Below are 7,502 nucleotides of genomic sequence, written 5' to 3'. Positions count from 1 at the left end.
TTTTATATTAACTTACATTAATACAAAATCTATATATAAGTTTTATTGTTAATCACATTATTTATCTACTATTGGCTTAATTATTGTTGTTACTAACAGTATTATTTACTTAATGTGTTAATCATACATTTTCAATCATGAGTTTCCTAAACAACATGCAGATTGTCAAGTTTAGAAAGCAGCCTACCAATAAAAAACACACAACCAAATAGAAACAAAATATTGAAATAGAATGTAACACTGACATCTAGTGGATAAAAAAAGCTCTGATCAGATGTTTCAGAATCACACACACACACACACTCTCTCTCTCTCTCTCAATTCATATTGCTTTATTGGCATGACATAGTTAGATACATATTGCCAAAGCATTGTACATAGCAGAATAAAAACAAAAATATATAATATATATCCATAAATAAACAAAGCAAATGTAAAATACATCCATATATATATATATATATATATTTATATAAACATTAATGATACTACTAATGCAGATGTGTTCACTCTTTCCTTCTTAGTTTGTGGCATTTATAAATATGTTGTGCTACCAAAGAGGAAGCAGGTCCTTCAGCGAGTAATATTCCTAATTTGAACTCAGGAATAATCTGCTGTATTTGACTGTACAGGACGTGTATTTGTCACAGTGGAGGAGAAAGTGTTCCTCCGTCTCAACTGATCCAGATCTACATTCGTTACAGATTCGCTCTTCTTTAGGTAACCACGTCTTTCTATGTGGTCCTCTTTCTATGGCCAGCTGGTGGTCAGTCAGTCTGTACTTCGTCAGTAAATGTCTGTGAGTTATATTCCTGACTGAGATCAGATAATCAGCCAGACTGTACTCTCTGTTGAGTTTCAGATAGCATTGGAGACCACTTTGGTCTTTGGTTTGTTCTTTCCAGTGCTGTATGTATGTCTCCTTCTCTTCATTCATCATTTCTTTGATTCTTCCAGGTTTATTGAGTGCTTTGTTAGTCAGATCTGACACCAGTACACAAAGATGACTTTTTTGGGCACTCATTTTTTGTGTTTGTAGTGCTTTAAAATTAAGAGAATCTTCAGAACTAGAGTTTAAGTGGATCCAGAACTTTTAAACTCTTTTTTTAATGATTATATTTATGGGGAGACGGCCTAACTCCGCTCTGCAGGCGTTATTAGGTGTGTTTCTGTGCACATGAAGGATGCTTCTGCAGAACTCTACATGCAGAGCTTCTAAAGCTTCTCTCTCTCTCTCTCTCTATCACACACACACACACACACAGTTTTCCATATTTTATGGGTTCATTCCATAGGTGTAATGATTTTTATACTGTAGATTTTCAAAAAATGTAATTCCGTGCAAAGCTTGTTTCCTCCTGGGGACCAAACAAATGTCCCCTAAGAGAGAGAGCGAGAGAGAGAGAGAGAGAGACAGAGAGAGAGAGAGAGAGAGAGAGAGAGAGAGAGAGAGAGAGAGAGAGAGAGAGAGAGAGAGAGAGAGAGAGCGAGCAGCAGGTCAATGAGGCTCCACCTTTCAAATTTCGAGCCCATTGTTTTATTTTGCTGACATTATCTTGAAAAATGTAGATTAGTTTAACATAATTGTAATACTTTTGTACTAATATGATCTTAAGGTTTTGTAATTGTACATGTCATAATTAAAGCACAAATATCACAAAAATAAACACATTTTCCATTATCACAGAATATTAACATAAGATTATATTTACAGTTTTTTAATATCACTTTGCTACTATTTTCAGAACCTTGATGTAATTTTTCACAACTCTAGACACAAAACTCACAACCAATGATCAAAATGCACATTTTTCAAAACTCTAACCCTTTTCTCAATTGCTTGGATACAATACACATAAAACTTAGATCATTTGTTCATTCAACAGAAATCACCTGTTCAATATGACAACTTGACATCAAAGTATTACTATTTCAAAAGGCAATTCACACATTACATTTCAAATGAGTGTCTATTCATGTCCTTACAATGATCTATCTATCAATTGATACAACTGCTCAAAATTATAAGTAACTGTTGCATTACTCTTAATGCATAGTTGTATGGAAACAGACAAACAATCCTCCATGTTAAAATCATCAAAGTTTCAAGATACTGTAACGAGATTCATTGTCACAATTAGCGTGGAGCATGAACCAATTAGACTACAATATTCATGGATGTAGCCTAATATTTTATCATAATGCTTCATCAGACACTGTGTCTATGGTCCCAAATACTGTACCACCTTTTCAGACTATTTACAGTATTGACAGTACTGCACTGTATAGATGCAGGCCCTTGTAATTGCTTGTCCAATTCTGCCAGCTCGTTACTGATGATTGAGTGCACATTGTGGAATGAGTATATAAAGAGTTGATTGGGATCCAATTGCAAGAGCATAGTGATACGTAACATGGAGCCAGCAGGTGATCCAGGTCACAATGGAGGTCAAGCAGTGGTGGGAGGAAGATGAGGAAGACGTGTTGGTCAAAGGAATGGCAGGGGACAGGCACCCCTTCTGAGAAGTGGTCGTGGGCCTCGTTTGAGAGGTGTGGGGGAACGTGGTAGAGGACAGGCGCCCCTTCTGAGAGGTGGTCGTGGGCCTCGTTTGAGAGGTGTGGGGGAACGTGGTAGAGGACAGGCGCCCCTTCTGAGAGGTGGTCGTGGGCCTCGTTTGAGAGGTGTGGGGGAACGTGGTAGAGGACAGGCGCCCCTTCTGAGAGGTGGTCGTGGGCCTCGTTTGAGAGGTGTGGGGGAACGTGGTAGAGGACAGGCGCCCCTTCTGAGAGGTGGTCGTGGGCCTCGTTTGAGAGGTGTGGGGGAACGTGGTAGAGGACAGGCGCCCCTTCTGAGAGGTGGTCGTGGGCCTCGTTTGAGAGGTGTGGGGGAACGTGGTAGAGGACAGGCGCCCCTTCTGAGAGGTGGTCGTGGGCCTCGTTTGAGAGGTGTGGGGGAACGTGGTAGAGGACAGGCGCCCCTTCTGAGAGGTGGTCGTGGGCCTCGTTTGAGAGGTGTGGGGGAACGTGGTAGAGGACAGGCGCCCCTTCTGAGAGGTGGTCGTGGGCCTCGTTTGAGAGGTGTGGGGGAACGTGGTAGAGGACAGGCGCCCCTTCTGAGAGGTGGTCGTGGGCCTCGTTTGAGAGGCGTGGAGGAACGTGGTAGAGGACAGGCGCCCCTTCTGAGAGGTGGTCGTGGGCCTCGTTTGAGAGGCGCGGGGGAACGTGGTAGAGGACAGGCGCCCCTTCTGAGAGGTGGTCGTGGGCCTCGTTTGAGAGGCGCGGGGGAACGTGGTAGAGGACAGGCGCCCCTTCTGAGAGGTGGTCGTGGGCCTCGTTTGAGAGGCGCGGGGGAACGTGGTAGAGGACAGGCGCCCCTTCTGAGAGGTGGTCGTGGGCCTCGTTTGAGAGGCGCGGGGGAACGTGGTAGAGGACAGGCGCCCCTTCTGAGAGGTGGTCGCGGGCCTCGTTTGAGAGGTGTGGGGGAACGTGGTAGAGGACAGGCGCCCCTTCTGAGAGGTGGTCGTGGGCTCGTTTGAGAGGTGTGGGGGAACGTGGAAGAGGACAGGCACCCCTTCTGAGAGGTGGTCGTGGGCCTTGTTTGAGAGGTGTGGGGGAACGTGGTAGAGGACAGGCGCCCCTTCTGAGAGGTGGTCGTGGGCTCGTTTGAGAGGTGTGGGGGAACGTGGAAGAGGACAGGCGCCCCTTCTGAGAGGTGGTCGTGGGCCTCGTTTGAGAGGTGCGGGGGAACGTGGTAGAGGACAGGCGCCCCTTCTGAGAGGTGGTCGTGGGCCTCGTTTGAGAGGTGCGGGGGAACGTGGTAGAGGACAGGCGCCCCTTCTGAGAGGTGGTCGTGGGCCTCGTTTGAGAGGTGTGGGGGAACGTGGTAGAGGACAGGCACCCCTTCTGAGAGGTGGTCGTGGGCCTCGTTTGAGAGGCGTGGGGGAACGTGGTAGAGGACAGGCACCCCTTCTGAGAGGTGGTCGTGGGCCTCGTTTGAGAAGTATGGGGGAACGTGGTAGAGGACAGGCACCCCTTCTGAGAGGTGGTCGTGGGCCTCGTTTGAGAGGTGTGGGGGAACGTGGAGGAGGACAGGCGCCCCTTCTGAGAGGTGGTCGTGGGCCTCGTTTGAGAGGTGTGGGGGAACGTGGAAGAGGACAGGCGCCCCTTCTGAGAGGTGGTCGTGGGCCTCGTTTGAGAAGTATGGGGGAACGTGGTAGAGGACAGGCACCCCTTCTGAGAGGTGGTCGTGGGCCTCGTTTGAGAAGTGTGGGGGAACATGGTAGAGGACAGGCACCCCTTCTGAGAGGTGGTCGTGGGCTCGTTTGAGAGGTGTGGGGGAACGTGGAAGAGGACAGGCACCCCTTCTGAGAGGTGGTCGTGGGCCTCGTTTGAGAAGTATGGGGGAACGTGGTAGAGGACAGGCACCCCTTCTGAGAGGTGGTCGTGGGCCTCGTTTGAGAGGTGTGGGGGAACGTGGTAGAGGACAAGGCCACGGACCAAGACAACGCCAGCAACAGCATAGAGTGTCCAATGAAATTCAGGCAATAGTTGTAGACCATGTCATATCATGGCATGACAATGACTGAGGCGGCTACAATGATACAACCAAACCTCAGAAGGTCAACCGTGGCCTCAATAATCAGAACTTTCCGCAATGAGAACCGGTAAGTTATCAGCATGCACTAAACATTATGCTACTCTCAATTGTCAAATGACTGCATACCAATGTGTATCACAGAATAGGTGATGTGACCAAGTGTCTTCTTACTCTAATGTTCCCTGTAGAATTGTGACCAGGCCAAATAGTGGAGGCAGAGGCAAAATTCTAACTGACCAACAAGAGCAGGCTGTGGTCGATTTGGTTCGGGCCAGAAATGATATTCGCCTTACAGAAATTCGCCAGCATATCTTGGACAATGAAGACATGTTCAACAATGTGGGATCCATAAGTTTGCCGACTATTGCACGCATACGGAAAAGGCACCAGGTATCTATAAAACAACTATACCGTGTGCCTTTCGAAAGAAATGCAGACAGAGTGAAGCAAATGAGGACTGAGTATGTTCAGGTAAGTTCAGTTTCAAGATGGCTGTTGTAAAAACATTCCCAAAAATTCTACATTGTACAGTAATCTCTAAATCTCTTTCCAAAATGTATTTTTAGAGGGTGATGGAGCTGGATGCTGATGACGACCATCACAAATTCAAATATTTGGATGAGGCAGGTTTTAATCTGGCCAAGACAAGGAGGAGAGGTCGGAATTTCATTGGCCAGCGGGCAACCATCCAAGTACCTGGACAACGTGGGCCAACATTACCATGTGTGCGGCTATATCAGAAGATGGTGTGGTGGGACGCAGACCTCATATTGGACCATATAATGCAGCTCTCCTTGTCACCTTTCTTGATGAGCTCGATCAGGTTTGTAGAGCTGAAGGTGTGACCTATGTCATTGTGTGGGACAATGTCAGGTTGCATCATGCTCATGTGGTGCAAGCATGGTTTCAGGCCCATGCACAATTTACCACCCTGTATTTACCCCCATACTCTCCCTTCCTTAACCCGATTGAGGAATTGTTCTCCGCATGGAGATGGAAGGTTCATGATAGGCACCCTCATGAACAAGTCCCTCTTCTCCAGGCCATGGATGACGCCTGCAATGACATCACAGCAGACCAGTGTCAGGCCTGGATTGGCCATGCACGAAGGCTTTTTCCAAGATGTTTGGCTAATGAAAACATCCATTGTGATGTAGATGAGAACCTGTGGCCAAATCCACAACACAGTTGATGACAATGTAGAAGTACAGTAATCACTCCTGTACTTACAGTACAAGCAAATTGAGGAACACTGCATTTGATGTTTTACAGTACTGTCTTTTCTTTTCTATTTCATAGCTAATTACTGTATTTTGCTTTGATTCAAATAAACCTATGTTGTGATTGTACTGTAGTGTTTTGCATCAATATATTACAAACTTTGTTCAATGATTCCACTGTGTCTGTAGTATTCTCTCTACTGCAGTACTTGTACAGATCTGTATTTACTGTACATGTAGTACCATAATGAAACCTGTATCACCTATTTTGTTCTACAATATTTAATGATTGTACGAACAATGACACAGTGAAACTATCGGTTGCTTGTGTGTGGGTGATCTATAGTTATGTTTCAATGGTTTTTCACAGTAAATTAGTTTTTTGAACCAATGATAGTGCAAGATTTCTTTAAAGATGTGAATGCACAATGCAATGTTTTGAACATGTTACAAGTGATAACCGTTTTGTGTCTAGAGTTGTGAAAAATGACATCAAGGTTCTGAAAATAGTAGCAAAGTGATTGTAAAAAACTGTAACGACAAAGCTGTGACGTAAGCGATTGATCTGACGTGATTGGTCGGTTTGATCAGCGCGGGGAGGACATCACGTGACGCTCGGGATACACTTTGAAGCGCAGGGAGTGAAGCTGCACAGTGAATAATGTATGCATGTACATCACTGATCTATATTATATATTATGTCTATTATAGTCAAAGTTATATTTCAGGGATTTAAACCTGACCATTAAGCCCCGCCCACTCTTCAGTGCTGCGCGTGCTTGTGTTGCCATGGGAACCGGACGCGTGGCGCGCGCAGGTAGTGAGTGTTTGACGCGACAGACGCTTAATAATAATAATAATCAATAAATGCTTGATTAGCGTCTCTTCTGTGTGCTGCTGGATATTTGGTGAGTTTCAGAGACTCATTACCGGAAATGTTTATCTGTGTGTGTGTGTGTGTGTGTGTGTGTGTGTGTGTGTGTGTGTGTGTGGTGAATGATATCAATAACGCCTCGCCTGAAGGTAGAAATGATTCATAAAACATGTTTTCTTTAGATATTGTCAGTTATATTTGACTATAATATATAATTCATCAGCGGTGTGCGCTTATTTCCACAGGGAAAGGTGTTTCTGTTCCATATTTCCATCGCATTTGCAAACACGGTATAAATGACGTAAACACAGTTTGTTTTTGTTTTTTTGTAAAAATACAGAAAGTTTGTAAAAGAAAACGCTGTAAAATATAGTCAATAAAAAGTAAAAATAATTAATAAAGTAAATAATTAACACAAATAAAGGGAAAGATTTTAAAACGGTATAAAAAAATGTCTAAAAAATAAAGTAAAAAAAAAATTGCATAAATTCAAAAACGGTATAAAATGGTAAAAATAAATGTAAATAAAACGTTTAAAAGTAAATAAAAATAAAGACAAAAGTTTTTTTTTTTATGTAAAAGTGTATACAATTTAATTTAGGGTATAGTTAGATTATACTATTTGTGTGTGTGTGTGTGTGTGTGTTTCTGTGTGTTTGTGAGTGTGTGTGTGTGTGTGTGTGCATGTTTATGTGGTTTATGAGGACACTGCCTATGTCCCCGTAATTCAAAAGGCTTAAAAAACATACTAAATGGTGTTTTTGTGAAAATCTAAAAATGCACAAAGTCTCCTGTGAGGGCTAAGTTTAGG

At 44.1% G+C, this 7,502-nt stretch overlaps 1 protein-coding gene across 2 annotated transcripts in view; it reads left to right on the top strand.

Annotated features, from left to right (window-relative positions):
* Positions 1-6,366: 6,366 nt before the first annotated feature.
* The window catches only part of spag1b (sperm associated antigen 1b), a 17,853-nt gene continuing 16,717 nt past the window's right edge, over positions 6,367-7,502 (top strand). The window contains exon 1 of one of the 2 annotated variants that reach the window (XM_079438420.1): positions 6,367-6,480. The gene's annotated coding sequence lies outside the window, so the exon portion shown is untranslated. Of the gene's footprint in view, positions 6,726-7,502 lie in introns of both variants that reach the window. The other variant, XM_079438419.1, reaches the window with a different exon arrangement.

Source organism: Barbus barbus (genome assembly GCF_936440315.1).
Source record: "Barbus barbus genome assembly, chromosome: 17".
NCBI classification, from domain to species: Eukaryota; Metazoa; Chordata; class Actinopteri; order Cypriniformes; family Cyprinidae; genus Barbus; species Barbus barbus.
The sequence above is the reverse complement of the archived record's forward strand: the minus strand, read 5'-3'. Positions and strand labels throughout refer to the sequence as shown.